This window comes from Phasianus colchicus, chromosome 1 (genome assembly GCF_987193195.1).
Source record: "Phasianus colchicus chromosome 1, bPhaCol1.hap1.1, whole genome shotgun sequence".
Taxonomy (NCBI): domain Eukaryota; kingdom Metazoa; phylum Chordata; class Aves; order Galliformes; family Phasianidae; genus Phasianus; species Phasianus colchicus.
In genome coordinates this window covers 184,464,752-184,478,134 of record NC_143436.1, presented here as the reverse complement: position 1 = coordinate 184,478,134, position 13,383 = coordinate 184,464,752, and the positions used below count along the sequence as shown (strand labels likewise).

Here is a 13,383-nt window from a genome sequence, read left to right as displayed (position 1 = left end):
TGAGAAGTGATAAGATGCTGTTTCTGAATCAAAGAGAGCATACTCCCTCTTATGAGAAAGGACAAAACTCATCAGACAGAAAGGAATACACACACATCCTTCAGCCTTTTTCCCAACAATACAAGCCAAATCTAATTTAGCTTTAGAAGTTAATTATGGTTGATCTGCACTGAAATATTCTCTGATGTGAAATACATCCTAGGTTGAGAATCTTGCCTTTGGAAAGCTACTTTTGTTTCCAAAGACTACAAAGGAAGTAGTGTGACTGCCAGGAAGACACCCCAGACAAACAAGTTGGTATCTTAAAGCGGATGGATGCATCAAATATCCAACAAGAGGCAGGTAAGGTAAGGACTGTATAGGAAATTTTTCTCATCAGTCACAGGTTTGGTACTAGCTATAATGCACTTCTATGCTCCGTAGGATCTGTTTTTACATTAACAGTAGCATATCCAACCATATAGACGTTATTTCTAACCCCACAGGGGTGAAAATGATTCCCAAGAGATGAACTCTCTGGATATTTCTGAGATGAACCATCACACTGAGGAGGCAAATGTGGGGAGAAAATGTTTCCTACAAGTAAATCAGCCCCTTAAAATTGCGTCTGAAAATCTTTATGTAACGTTTCAAACAGGTAGTGATGCATTTATTGCTCTACATGCTTACTTGCTGTTACAGGAACAATTGCCTTAGGATATTATTTTTGGTGTGTTTCTCCCCATCCCTCTACCCCCCCCCCCCCCCCAAAAAAAAAAAAAAAAAAAAAGAGAGAGAGAGCCTCGTAGAATCATAGAATAATCATGGTTGGAAAAGACAACTAAGATCATCCAGCCCAACCGTCCACCCATCACCAATATTTCTCCACTAAACCATGACCCTTCACACAACATGTAGACATTTCTTGAACACCTCCAGGGTTGGTGACTCCACCACTTCCCTGGGCAGCCTGTGCCAGGGCTTTCAGAGAAGAAACTTTTCCTAAAATCCAACCTGAACCTCCTCTGGCGCAACTTGTGGCCATTCTTTCTAGTGCCGTTGCTAGTTACATGGAAAAACGGCTGACACCTACCTGGCCACAATCTCCTTTCAGTTGTAGAGAGAGATAATGTCTCCCCTGAGTCTCCTCTTCTCCAGAAAGAGGGATGTAAGAAGAGGATGTATGAGGGTGTGTGAGAAAAATAGCTTGTATCATCAGAATGATTATAAACATTTCCATCAGAAGAGCAAAGAAAATCAATGCAGGACGCCCAGAGAAAGACAAGGTGATTCTGACGTAGATCATTGTTTAGTGCTAAATTAGGAATCCTCTAGGTCAGGTCATAGGTGAATGAGCACCACATTTGCTGAAAAGACTTTTCCTTAGCAAAAATATTGTTAAGATATATTTAGCTCTCCTTGAGTGATCTAATGGCTTAAATTACTTTTTCATTTTCTGTAACAGTACTTGCATAGTCCATTTTGCAAGTAAATTATTTGGATTTGGAAAGAAGTAAACATGCTAGAAATGTAGCAACTTAAAGGACTTCAAGACTCAGCTCATGGTACACAGAAGGGCAACACAATAAGAAAGTACTGATGCAAATAAGACAAGTATCTTGTGCTAGTTCCCTTCAAGTTGAATGGAGAGCACAGAGAAACAAAGAACATGATGGACTAATGGCTCTCTCAGAGATAGACCTGTGAATGAGCAAATTCGTCTGAGGAAGGGCGATGGAACAAGATAGTTTAACAAATGAGAAAGAATCAGTTGGTGAGTGATGATAAATTTTATGAACTTGCCACATCGTTTATGCTTCTGGAAATGTATACTCAAGCTACTTCTTAAAGAGCAGACTTGAAAATAATCAAAATCCATGATGAATCCCTGTAGCAATGCAGTGAACAGGAGGCATTCGATGTGGAACAGAAAACAGTGACATCTATTCTAACAGAATCTGGAAAAAATGAAATCTGGTCTTCTGGTGTTTTATATTTTATGTTGCTATTACAAGTGACAACCTAGATAATTTCTGTTTAGACATGCAGGAAGCATGAAGTAAAACCTATTTCATTTGTGCCTATTTAGATATTCAGCAGAATCAGACATTCTTGCTCCTGTCCAGGTGAAATTAGTCCCATGAGAATGTCTTTAATTTTACTGGTTCTGCTCTCTATATAATTAAATTCATGCCAGTGATATCAGGGAGTCATAAACCAGTTTGAGACTTCTACCCAGGAACCAGTGTGCATCTCCAGTACAGAGAAAAGAGCAGGGAAAAGTCCTGAGTAAAACAAGGAAGAAGCTGTGAAAACCTCAAGGACCAGTGTTAGCATTCAAAACCATGCAAAATCATCACATACATTCCTGTGAGCTGTTGCTGTGCCTTAACTTTGTACCAAATATTTTTCCCACATCGTGTGCTGGAATAAGAGCTCCTAGTGGCCTGTCCCCTGCAGCAGCCCTAGCCTTGTATGGGGAGAGAGGAGTTCCTTGGGCAGGAGGACCACAAGGTCTTCACAAAACCTGATTTATGGACAGCAAGCTTTGAGTCCAACAGCATGAGGAACAGCAGGCCTTGGCTGAAGTCAGCAGTGTTACAGCAAGGAAGAACTTTTCCTGCAGTCAGGAAGGTCCTCATACATAAACACTGCAAGAAGCAGAATTTTCAATGGAAAGAGACCCTTCCTAGGGCTGAAAATACATTGGGAGTAACAGCAAATGCAAAACATCGTTGACAAATTAAAGAAATGATGTGAAAATAGTCTCAGTAAAATATGCCTCTGTGAAAGTATTAGCAAAAATCTGTATTAACTGCTGTTTTGTGCTGGGAAGCAACAGGCTATGCAGGAGTTCTGCAAAAATAATGTATCCCAGGGGTTATGTTAGAGCAGGGATTAAATGAAAGTCAGCTGTGACATGCCCCCGAGAAAAAGAGCAGTATAAGCTGAAGGTCAGCTTGTATGGAAAGGCACTGCAGCTCTGTTTTGTGTTGGCAGGGTCTCAGCTGGACAGTCACTTCTAGTGCGGGACATAAAAAAAAATCAAAGGATTTTAGAGAAGTCTAGAAAACATGATTTTTAAGGAAAAGAATTCAAATAATTGGTATTTAGTCTGAAGGAAATGACTGAAGTGACAACAGTCCTCAAATTCACAGGAGGCTGTGGAAGAGGAAAAGAACAATCTGCCCTAATTCACTGGGCTGGGGCAGGAAGGCCTCAAAAGAAGTAAGGAAACTTCAGGTCACAAGAGAAGGAGAAAGAAACATCTGCCTGGAGTGAGTGCAGAGTGCGGGCTGTGCCTGCTGAGGAGTCACCTGCACCTGGGTGTGTAAAAACAGGCCAAGGGAAAGGCTCCTACAGAGCTGATCCCATGGCTGGATGAGGAATGGGCTTCTGAGCTTCACTTTGGGCTTTTTTGTCTGTGTGTTTCTAAAAGAGCAGGCTGACTCCCAGCTGCTTTTGTTGGCCATCGATGGAGACAATGTTTTAATATAGTTGTAAGACCTTTCCTGCCAGAAAGCACTATTTTAAGGCAAAGCTGACCAGAAATGTAGTACATAGCAAATGGGTGAGAGGCTGACCCCATGGAAACAGATTTTCAGTAGATTTCAGTGATTCTTATCATCACGTTCCCAGTGAGCTTTGCAGGAACTTACATATTTTACACTAACATAATCCTTTTATTCATCAAGACAGAAGAAAGACCTGGTGAAGATTCTAGTCAGACATAGGGAAATGCAAAACCTTCACTCAAGAGTTCATAGGGCAAAGAGATGGGAGGGGAATGAGAAGCAAACTGCTCTTGTTTCTCCGGCACTGACAAGAAACAGGCACAGAAATACCAAATCCTTTGTGCACGTGAAACCCTGCTAGTGTTTTCAGGCAAGTAGATGGACTTTTTGAAAACAGATTGGAAGACATTTCCATAAAAGCAACTGTTGGCAGTTCAATCAGTAAGCGCATAACTTTAGGTGGTCACTGACAAAATTTCTTTAGGCATGGCAAAGTGATGCCATTGACTTCACTGGGAGCTCAATGGGAAAGACTTTTTAAAACATTGCACGGTTTGTGGTTCAGATTGGATAAAATACTCCCCTCTAGTATTTGGATTGCAATATATCTAAGTTATTTTAAAATGTGCTCAAGATGTAACCTATTTGGTACCCAAAATACAGAAGCTGTGTTTTTATAAAGTTAATGGCAGGTTGTTTTTGGACAACCATTTTATATCCTGTGGGTTTTGGTCGCTTTTAATAACATCTACATTATGAGGAAAAAAAGTCTTTTGACGGAGGTATTATCTTCTAGTTTGGGTCTGGGTTTTTGATTTATAGTGACGGATTTAAAAGAAAAGAAAAATTGTCGGAATTCAGGCTTCTGAGTTATATCTGTATGAGCAATCCATGACTGTGGATGAAGACAGTGAAGCAGTGGTAGCTCAGGCTTACATGTGCCAGAATCCTGTAAGCCAAATGTCTTGGTGACATTTCAGGTCTGAAAGATCATTTTTTTCAAACCCTTTACTCAGAGGAGACTGAACTCATAGTTCCTTTAGTTCATACTAAAAATGGCAAATGCATTCTTTTCTGGGTCCAGATTGACCAAGACATGAAAATTCTGCTAGTTTGGCATTGAAGCCACTGAGGCAAGTCCTATGCTTTTAGTCAGACTGATGTGCCCTAATATTGTAAGTGTTATTGACATTCAATTAAACTGAAAGCAGGCATTTGTATGTGCATGAGTGGAAGTATGCATGTTTATATGAATTTGCATGTACTTTGTGTACTGTTTTAATATGGATTCAGATGCACATATACATAAATAAATTATATTTTATAGATGTATATATACAGAGAATATACATAAGTTATACATATATTTATTGAATGTGCACTTTTCTGAATTTATAAACAAAGTGAGAACTGAGAAGACTAAGATAGGAGGTTTGAAAAAAAGTGGATGTAGAATTTGATCCAGTGTGGTTATAAACTTTCTTATAAGAAAGTAACATTTCTCTCATTTCATGTACAGAAGCAGTAGGAGATGGTATTGGTCTGGAGGAGATAAAAATGTTTTCTTCTCATTAAAAAAATAAAAAAGAAGAAAGAAGAATGCTTTAGCTTTCCATTTCAGTCTACATTATCCATTTTCATACTAAAACCACACTGAATACTTCAGGAGCACTCCCACTCCAACCCCTCCCTTGTCATTTGAATGCTTTCTCTGTGAGGTCAGACTCCAGGAAGTTTGTATAGAAGTTCAGTAAATCACTGTATAGCCACTAATAGTAAGTGAATAAAATAGTTTACTTCACAGAATCCTAGAACTGTAGAATTATAGAATCATAGAATGGTTTGGGATGGAAGGGACCTCAAGCCCTCCGTCTTCCATGCCTCTGCAGTGGGCTGGTTGCCCCCCACCAGCTCAGCTGCCCAGGGCCCATCCAGCCTGGCCTTGAGCACCTCCAGGGATGGGGACCACAGCTCTCTGGGCAGCTGTGCCAGGGCCTCACTACTCTCTCAGTGAAAAATTTCAAACTGACATCTAATATAGATCTTCCTTCCTTTAGTTTAAAACCATTCCCCCTTGTCATATCAATATTAACCTGTGCAAAAAGTTGATTTCCCTTATGTTTATAATCTCCCTGGAGATAATTGCTAATAATTGGAAGGCTGCAGAGAGGTCTCCCTGGAGCCTTCTCTTCTCCAGGATGAACAACCCAAACTGCCTCAGCCTTTCTTCCTTAGGAGAAGTGCTCCAAGTCTGAAAAAATACTACTAAAAATCTTTTCTCTCATATCCCAAGCAGAACAATAAAACATTTTGTATTCGTACTCTGGAAATCTAGATCTAGGGTGGGAATTAGGATCCATTTTTTCTGGTTGAATGGGGCAAGATCTTGTCCCCGGTGGCCTGGGGTTTGCCAGGAGGAGCAGGCTGGGTGTGGGCTACAGTGCTCAGGAAGCAGAGGTCAATCAGTTCATGACTCACATGGGGCCTGGAGGGGTGAAGGACGGAAGGACACAGGCACTAATGACAGTGGAGGCTGGTGGTCACGTTGTACCTTGGTACGGGATAGAGCTTACTATTTTGTTTAAAAGTAGAAAGAGATATTTTCTGCCCCCACAATGAAAGCCTTCCATGGCTCCTTATTTTGCTCACCACAAAACACTAGCACCAAATGCACACAAACCAGCCCTGTCTCTGGGTTAAAAGGACAGTATAACCCTTGTCCTTATAGTTGGGGGTGTGATCTTGCTCTTTCCTGCTGAGCACCAGTGTTGTGCAGAACATACAGCAGTGAGCCCTTCATTCAGTGTTCAGTCTGGTGTAGGCTTCAAAGGCACCTCTGCAGACCTTTCAGACATTACTGCCCAGCTGTACTCCTGAAAATAAAACACAAATAAGCAGTAAAAATAGAAACATTTCCCAATCACAAAAAGAGAAATGTATTTGTTTCATTCTCCTGAATTAAGATCTTCTTCAATCTTATATCATTTCACAGCCTTCATTTTTGCAGCTATATACTAAACTTCAGGGAATTACAATATAATGGAAAACTCACAGTTTGCCAAAAGGCCAAACTTGGTCAAGAATTATCACTAAAACCATAAGAAGTTCCTGTTCTTTTCCAGACTGCAGTGTGTAAAGATTCTAGCATTGGCTTTGATGAAAATTATTTATGAAAAAAAGAGTTAAAGTGCAATACAGCAATTAATCATGATTATTTTTTTCCCCAAGTAACTAGCATTTCCAGCTTAGCTTCTAAGAGGCACAGAAAGCATGCAGTCAATTTACTTGCATTACTTCTTAGACTCTTAAGACTCAAGAGCAAGGGAAGGAAGAAAATAGATACAAGGCTGTGTAACCTAATCACTTTTCTGCAGAATAAAACTCAATAACTGAAGTCATTCAGCCCTGGTGGCCCTACAAGGACAGCAGTCATGCCAGCCCCACAGGAAGAAACTAGACCAGAGATTGATGAATGTAAGTCACAAGGACAACAAATATTAAAAGGAGATTTCATGATTATAACCAAGGCAGCAAAGAATCATTGAGCAGGTGTGGAGCTGGAGCCCTGGCCTGGGTGTGGGTGTCAGGGCTGCTGGGTCCAGTTCCCCACTGACATTCAACATTTTCCTGTTGTGTACCCCAAAAGGGCTTCTATGCAAGAGAATCTACCAGAACCCTCTGACTCCTTCCTTTTTGTGTGAGAAAAATATCAGTGTCAGAAGACACTGACCAGCTGCTGGAACCAAGAAATATTTGCCCTGATGAGAAACAGTGGATGAAAATTAGAGAGCAGAGGGTGCTCTCTTTTTGTTACAAAATCTGAATAAATCTAGAGAAGCTCCAGGAACAAAGGAAAGAAGGAATCAAAGGAAAGTAGGAATCAAGGCATATTTTATACTTATTTGTAACTCACTGAAGCTGACCCATAGCAATCAAAACATAATAAGTCCAATTCATTTGACTTCCTGCTGTAAATCCAGAGCAGATTCTCTGCTCCCATCTCATGATTCCTGCCACACAAGTGAGCTCTTCAGTCCACTGCCTTCACCCAACTTCCAAAATCCACACCAAACTTTCATGAACAAGTACTTATTGGGGGGAAAAATGGTGCAAGGTAGGAAACGATACAGAGGTTTAGGAAAAGAAATATAAGGAGATGAAAATAGCTGAAGTAGACTGAGCACAACACAATTCTTGGTTGGGTTATCCTTATGAATGACAGCAGGTGTATCTTATGAATTTAGAGTTTCCCTGTTCAGGGATTTAATACATTTATACTGAATGTCATTTGAGGAATTACTTCCTTTATAGAGTTTCATTTTGATGATGCTATGAAGAATTGATACAATTTCTTTTTGAATAATTGTTAGGCAATTTTCTAAGCAATGTTTAAACTCTATTGCATCAAGTTGGAATAATATTCTGCTAGATAAAAAGGTTACATTCTGAATTCTCCAGCCTTCCCAAGTAGGGATTGGTCACATTTGTTTGCCTGTGTTGCTTTGTCTGCTTGTGGCTTTTGCTCAGCTGCTTGTTCCTTGTTTATTTTCCTTGGCTGGGAAAACAAAATAAATACTGAAAAATTGCTGTGCTCAGATGAGAGGGGAAGGATTAATCATAGGTCTGGATGTCATGCACAATAATTGATATATTTCCCAGACACACCAAGGGAAAAATGCAGTGTGAAGATCTCAGAAGATTTCTTACATCCCCCCAATTACTGGAGTTCAAACAAGAGGTTAAGGAAGGTTAAGTCAAATGTGCAAATACAGCTGGTCAGATATTACTAATAGTTGTCTTGGAAAAGTAGAAATAATACTTTCAATCATCAAGTCTTCATATGTATAAAGGTATTCATAATAGAATCAGAGAATCATAGAGGATTTTAGTTTTGAAGGAAGCTCAGTAGATGGCCTGGTCAATGCAGATCCAACCCTGCAAAGATGACTCAAGACTTTGTTCTGTCAGTTTTTGAAAATCTCCAAAACTAAGAATTCTGTGAGCAGTCTGTGCCAGTATGAGAATAGCTAGTGGGAAAACACATTTCCTACCATCTAATCTGAGCTTCTTGCAGCAAACTGTGTCCATTGCCCCTTGTTCTCTGTATGGGACTGAGATGTGTAATAAATGTAGGATCAACAAGCCTGAAATGTTTTCCTTAAGTATCTGTTGTGGCTTTTGAGTGATTTCAGTGAAGTTAGAGCCTTGCTTGATCATCTGTTTTATAGAAAACATTGCATTTGAATGCTCAAAGTACCACAGAAAATAAAATAAGGAAGTTTGGCATGTTTATGTGCAGAATATGTACATATCTAATATATATATATATGCATATCTGAGTCAATATGTTATGTGTGTATCTTTTATATGTATAATGCAAATGTAGGGTGTGTGACAGAGGAAGCAGTGCTGTAGGCATTGGTAGGGCTGGGCATGTCACTGCCAGCCAAGAGCAGGGCCGCACTGCCCCAGCGTGGCGGCTCGTCTCCTTGCACGCTTTCATTCACTGACATTCTCCTCGCTTTTTGTCTTCAGAGCTTTGCTCCATTGAGACGGATCCACATGAGGTCTTGGTTTCCATTGTGACAGTCTGCAGATAGCAGGCTTGCTTCATTACTGAGTAGTTGGAAGCAGCCCCAACAGCACCACACTTTGCTTTGTGTTTAAATCACCCACTACAAGGGCAGATGGATATGAACAGTACGATGTGGATTTTGTGGAATGATTTTTGGGAGCAATGTTTGTGCCTGTGGCTTCCCAGGGTTTGATCCGTCAGTCACTGCATGCCTGGGAGAAATATAGTGTGATAAGCATGCATCACCTAAAGTATTTGCACTGACATTGCTGTCCTGAAGGAGTTCTCATGCCTGTATAACAGATGAGGCCTCAGTGTACCTGATGTGGAGGATTTTAGGCCAATTTATCAGCCCTGTGTGAGTCATATGGAGTCAAGTGAAGGCGCTGTGAGCATTACATCAGTGACTTCAAACATCAAATTCCTGCACCGGATCCAAGTAACACTACAGCTAGAAACACTCTTTGAACTTACTTTGAAAGCGTATGTGGGCTCTGCCTCTGTGCCTGGCTTGTCCTTAACACCTTCATCCAAACAATGTAAGAGAAAGCCAGGTTTCAGGTTGAATTAAGCTGGTGTTCCTGCTTGGCTGACAGGTTGCACACACGCTTCCAGGGAAACAGAGGTCACAAATGTAGGAACACTGAGACCCCAGGCTATCCAAGGCTGCTCAACTTGATTTAGACTGATGCCCAGACAGGTCACCCATTGCAATCACTGCTGCTGCAGCCTGGGAATGGAAGTAAAATATGAACAAGGCTATAAAGTTTGCTTTTTGAAGGATGCAGCCTGCTGAAGGCTTGCTATTTGTGTTAGAGCTGCTTACAGCCTCTCGTAGTGCCAAGGGTAATTTATCCCTATTTTTCTAGGGCCTGATTGTGATCTTTAATTCCTTTTACACAGTAATCAAAAAGAAACAAGAATGAGGATGGTTGTTCTGGTTTTCAGAATTGAGTTTGCTCAGACAAGCCTTTTTTTTTTAAATTATTCTTTTTTTTTATATGGAGATTTCTGGAAAGCTGATGCATTTAATGCAATTAGCCACAACCTTGACAAACGTACTGCATGAGGATAAGCAGGTTATATTATAATTGTTACTGAGTCAATACATGTATTTCCTTGCTGGACTTGTTAATTCAGGCCTCTGGCCGTGGTATAATGAGTTTATGTTGGCAGGGACATGGCACTGTTGCGGGAAATTATTGTTTTCAAGCTTATTGTTACTGAGGAAAAGAGTAGATGAAGGGACATAGAAATACAGTTGGGAAGTAAAATTGCCAAAATACTTGCTTTATTGGAAAGAAGAATGATATTTTATGTAAATATATATATAATTAAGACATTTATGGGGATGTACATAGAAGATTATAGGTTTCGGTGGAACTTACATAAAAAATGTTCAGGAGTCTAACAATAGACCGTAATTATTGTAAATTGGAGCAAATGTGATATGCTCCTAGGTTACATCAAATCCTGTCTTTGATCCAGACAGCAATTATATTTATTTTGGATAGTGTTAGGAAAAAAAAGTGCTGTCGTGTTGTTGTGACTCAGCTAAATCAACAGGGAGCTGTCAACAGTTTCTGTGCCTGTCATCCACACATACTTACTGCCAAAGGAATTTACAATAGTTCATAAACCAAGACATTAGATATGCTAGAATCGTCCTTGCTGGACTCTGAAAGCCTAGCCATGGTCCCACAGAGACTCTGTCATAACTCAGCCCTTTTAAAAACCCCAGATTTTAATTGTTCCTCTCATTCTATCTTACCCACCAAGCCTCCTGAATTGGGAAAGACCTGAGATTTTATTTGAAGACTGTCTTCTCAGTGCGGTTTTCACCTTTGCTCTGACTGAATTTACTTTGGACAAACAGCTATAGGTAGGAACAGCATATGTAAAGGTAACAGTCTCACTCTAATGCTCAGTTTATCCTATCAGGGTACACAGGAAGGCAGATTCACTCTTTGTATAATGCCATTGCCACTGGAATGGATGAATTTGACTCAAACTTTAAAGGCTGGAGTAGCAGCTCTGCTACAGTTTACCCTGATGAATTCAAACATCATTTACATCCAGAAAGTCTGGGCTGTCTTAGCTACAGCCATTAAATAAGATGGATCCTTACTACCATCTGTGTTCTTCTGGCACGCATCCTGTGATCTGCAGGTATGCAGAGGGCTTTATCTAACTGCAGTTCTGTGCTGCACATGGGAAAATCTTGATATGACAAACTATTGGGTAGCAGATGCTATGTTATGCCAATACTGTAAAATTTATAGACATTGACAATGCTGACTTGAAATATGTTTATTTCTGTTGGAGTTGAATTCCTGCCTAAACCAAATATGTAAGTCAATAAATCTAAGATTAAATGAGCATACTTAACAATATATTATTTAAACGAAGTACTAGAATAACAGAAGAGGTGTATGCAGCAGAAACATCTTTTTGGAGGCACATGTACACGTCAGCCTTGCACTGACCAAGACTGACTCCAATTTTCAAATTTTTTCCTTTATAAAGTCAGAGATTATTTGCTCTAGAGATACTTTCAGAGACCAACTGCAGCCTGCTGGCTTGGGTACTGTTCTCTGTGTAAAAGGAAACTCATGTATTTGAATTCCTAGTGAGCATGACAACAAGAACATTTGCCAAAAATAATTATCAGTCTTTGGAGACATATGTTTACTCCTATTGAACTGCTGAGGAAACTCATGAGGACTATGACATGCCATAATACTATGAGATATTGTTGGGATAGGCTGCTGGGGATGCAACACAAACCCTACCTCCTTCTCACTCTTCATCACATTAAGTTTTAGGTGAATTACATGCATAAATAAATATAGATGTGTCGAGCCTTGCTAAAGTGCACTGTTTGAAGATGTGAAATCCCCTGCATGAAAAATCTCACAGAATAGTTTAATGTACAACAGTCATCAGTTCCTGTCAAGATCACTATTTCCTTGTAGACCTCATTGCTCACCCACTAAGGTGCTCCCATATTCTAAAGACGCTGAACTGCAAACAGTTTGGGCCGGTTCCCAGCCCCTGTCCTAAACTAAGACTTACCTCTGAAGCATCATTCAGGCAACAGAAGTCTGTGCCAAGTCCAAGCAGCAGAAGGTGCCAAAGGTCTGTACTCACTGCATGGATGTTCACAACTAAAGGTTTGTAACAGAGAATGGGACTTACCTGAGTGTAGGAAGAGCTGTTTTGAAAGTGTGTTTTGATGGCATATTTTAAACATCTAAAATTGTGCCCCGGAATTTTCTCTGTCTTTTAGGAGACTAGAGGAGGAACCTAAAAGGCTGCTGAGCTATCTACATTGTGAATATCTAAAATAGAAGAGACAAAATCCCCAGACACATGGAATATACATAGGTGGTTACAGGACTTCAGCTGTTAAAATAACCATCGGCTCTGTAGGAGTGATTTCTTTATTTCTTCTCACTGGTATGCTGATAAATCTTTCTCGGTGCAGCTGGGCTTGGCTTTATGCTATGGCCTCCTGCAGAGTCATAGAAGTCTCTGCTGAAGGGATGTGGCTGCATCATGAATCATGGTTTCCTCAGCTGAAGCACAAAGCAATGTGTAAGGTCCACTCCAGAGGGAAGAAGCTCACCACACTGTTAAATGATGCTGATGAATTTGAGCAGAAGGTCATTTCTGGAACAAGTATTTTCAATCGGAAAATAAAACTTCCACCTCAAGGGAGGTCATGTGTTTTGTTCAGCACAGCCATCCGCAGTACTCTTGAATCTTTTACTGTGATACAGTTTGATAACAACCTGATATGCGCTTATGTTCTGCTCACCATAAAAACTCACTCACAATGCACAGCATTTTAAACAATTTACTGTGTTCATTATTTTTCTCTGCTCAGAAGCAGGTTTGCTTTGGCCCATCTGCACAGCCCCAGCTTACCATGAGAAGATGGGGAACGACTAATGAAGCCGCAGATGGGACAGGCACTGTGTGTGTTTTAATAGGCATTGTTAGAATTGCAGCTCCCATGAGCAATCCCACAGAAATGCCTTTTGTTGCGAAGGCATCAATCAAAAAAAAATCATTTGAGTCATTTTTTTTCTTTACTGCAGTGGATTACACTGTTCTTTTGGTGGGGGAGTGGTGAGAATGTAGTGATTCTGAACTGCCCATTGGTATTAAACCACTGTAGCACAAGTTTTTTTCAAATTATTCCCTACTTGACAAACTGCAGAAACCTACCAGAATATACTCCTTGTTGTTTATAAAGCATAATGAAATATCAATGTGATATATAAGTGTTTATACATATAAATGTACAAA

General features: G+C 40.1%; 1 long non-coding RNA gene across 1 annotated transcript in view; it reads left to right on the top strand.

Annotated features, from left to right (window-relative positions):
• The window catches only part of LOC149920309 (uncharacterized), a 35,277-nt gene extending 22,311 nt beyond the window's left edge, over positions 1-12,966 (top strand). Inside the window, exons 2-3 of the long non-coding RNA XR_016471583.1 lie at positions 203-342; positions 12,359-12,966. This is a non-coding gene — a long non-coding RNA (uncharacterized LOC149920309). The remainder of the gene's footprint in view (positions 1-202; positions 343-12,358) is intronic.
• The last annotated feature ends 417 nt before the right edge of the window (positions 12,967-13,383 follow it).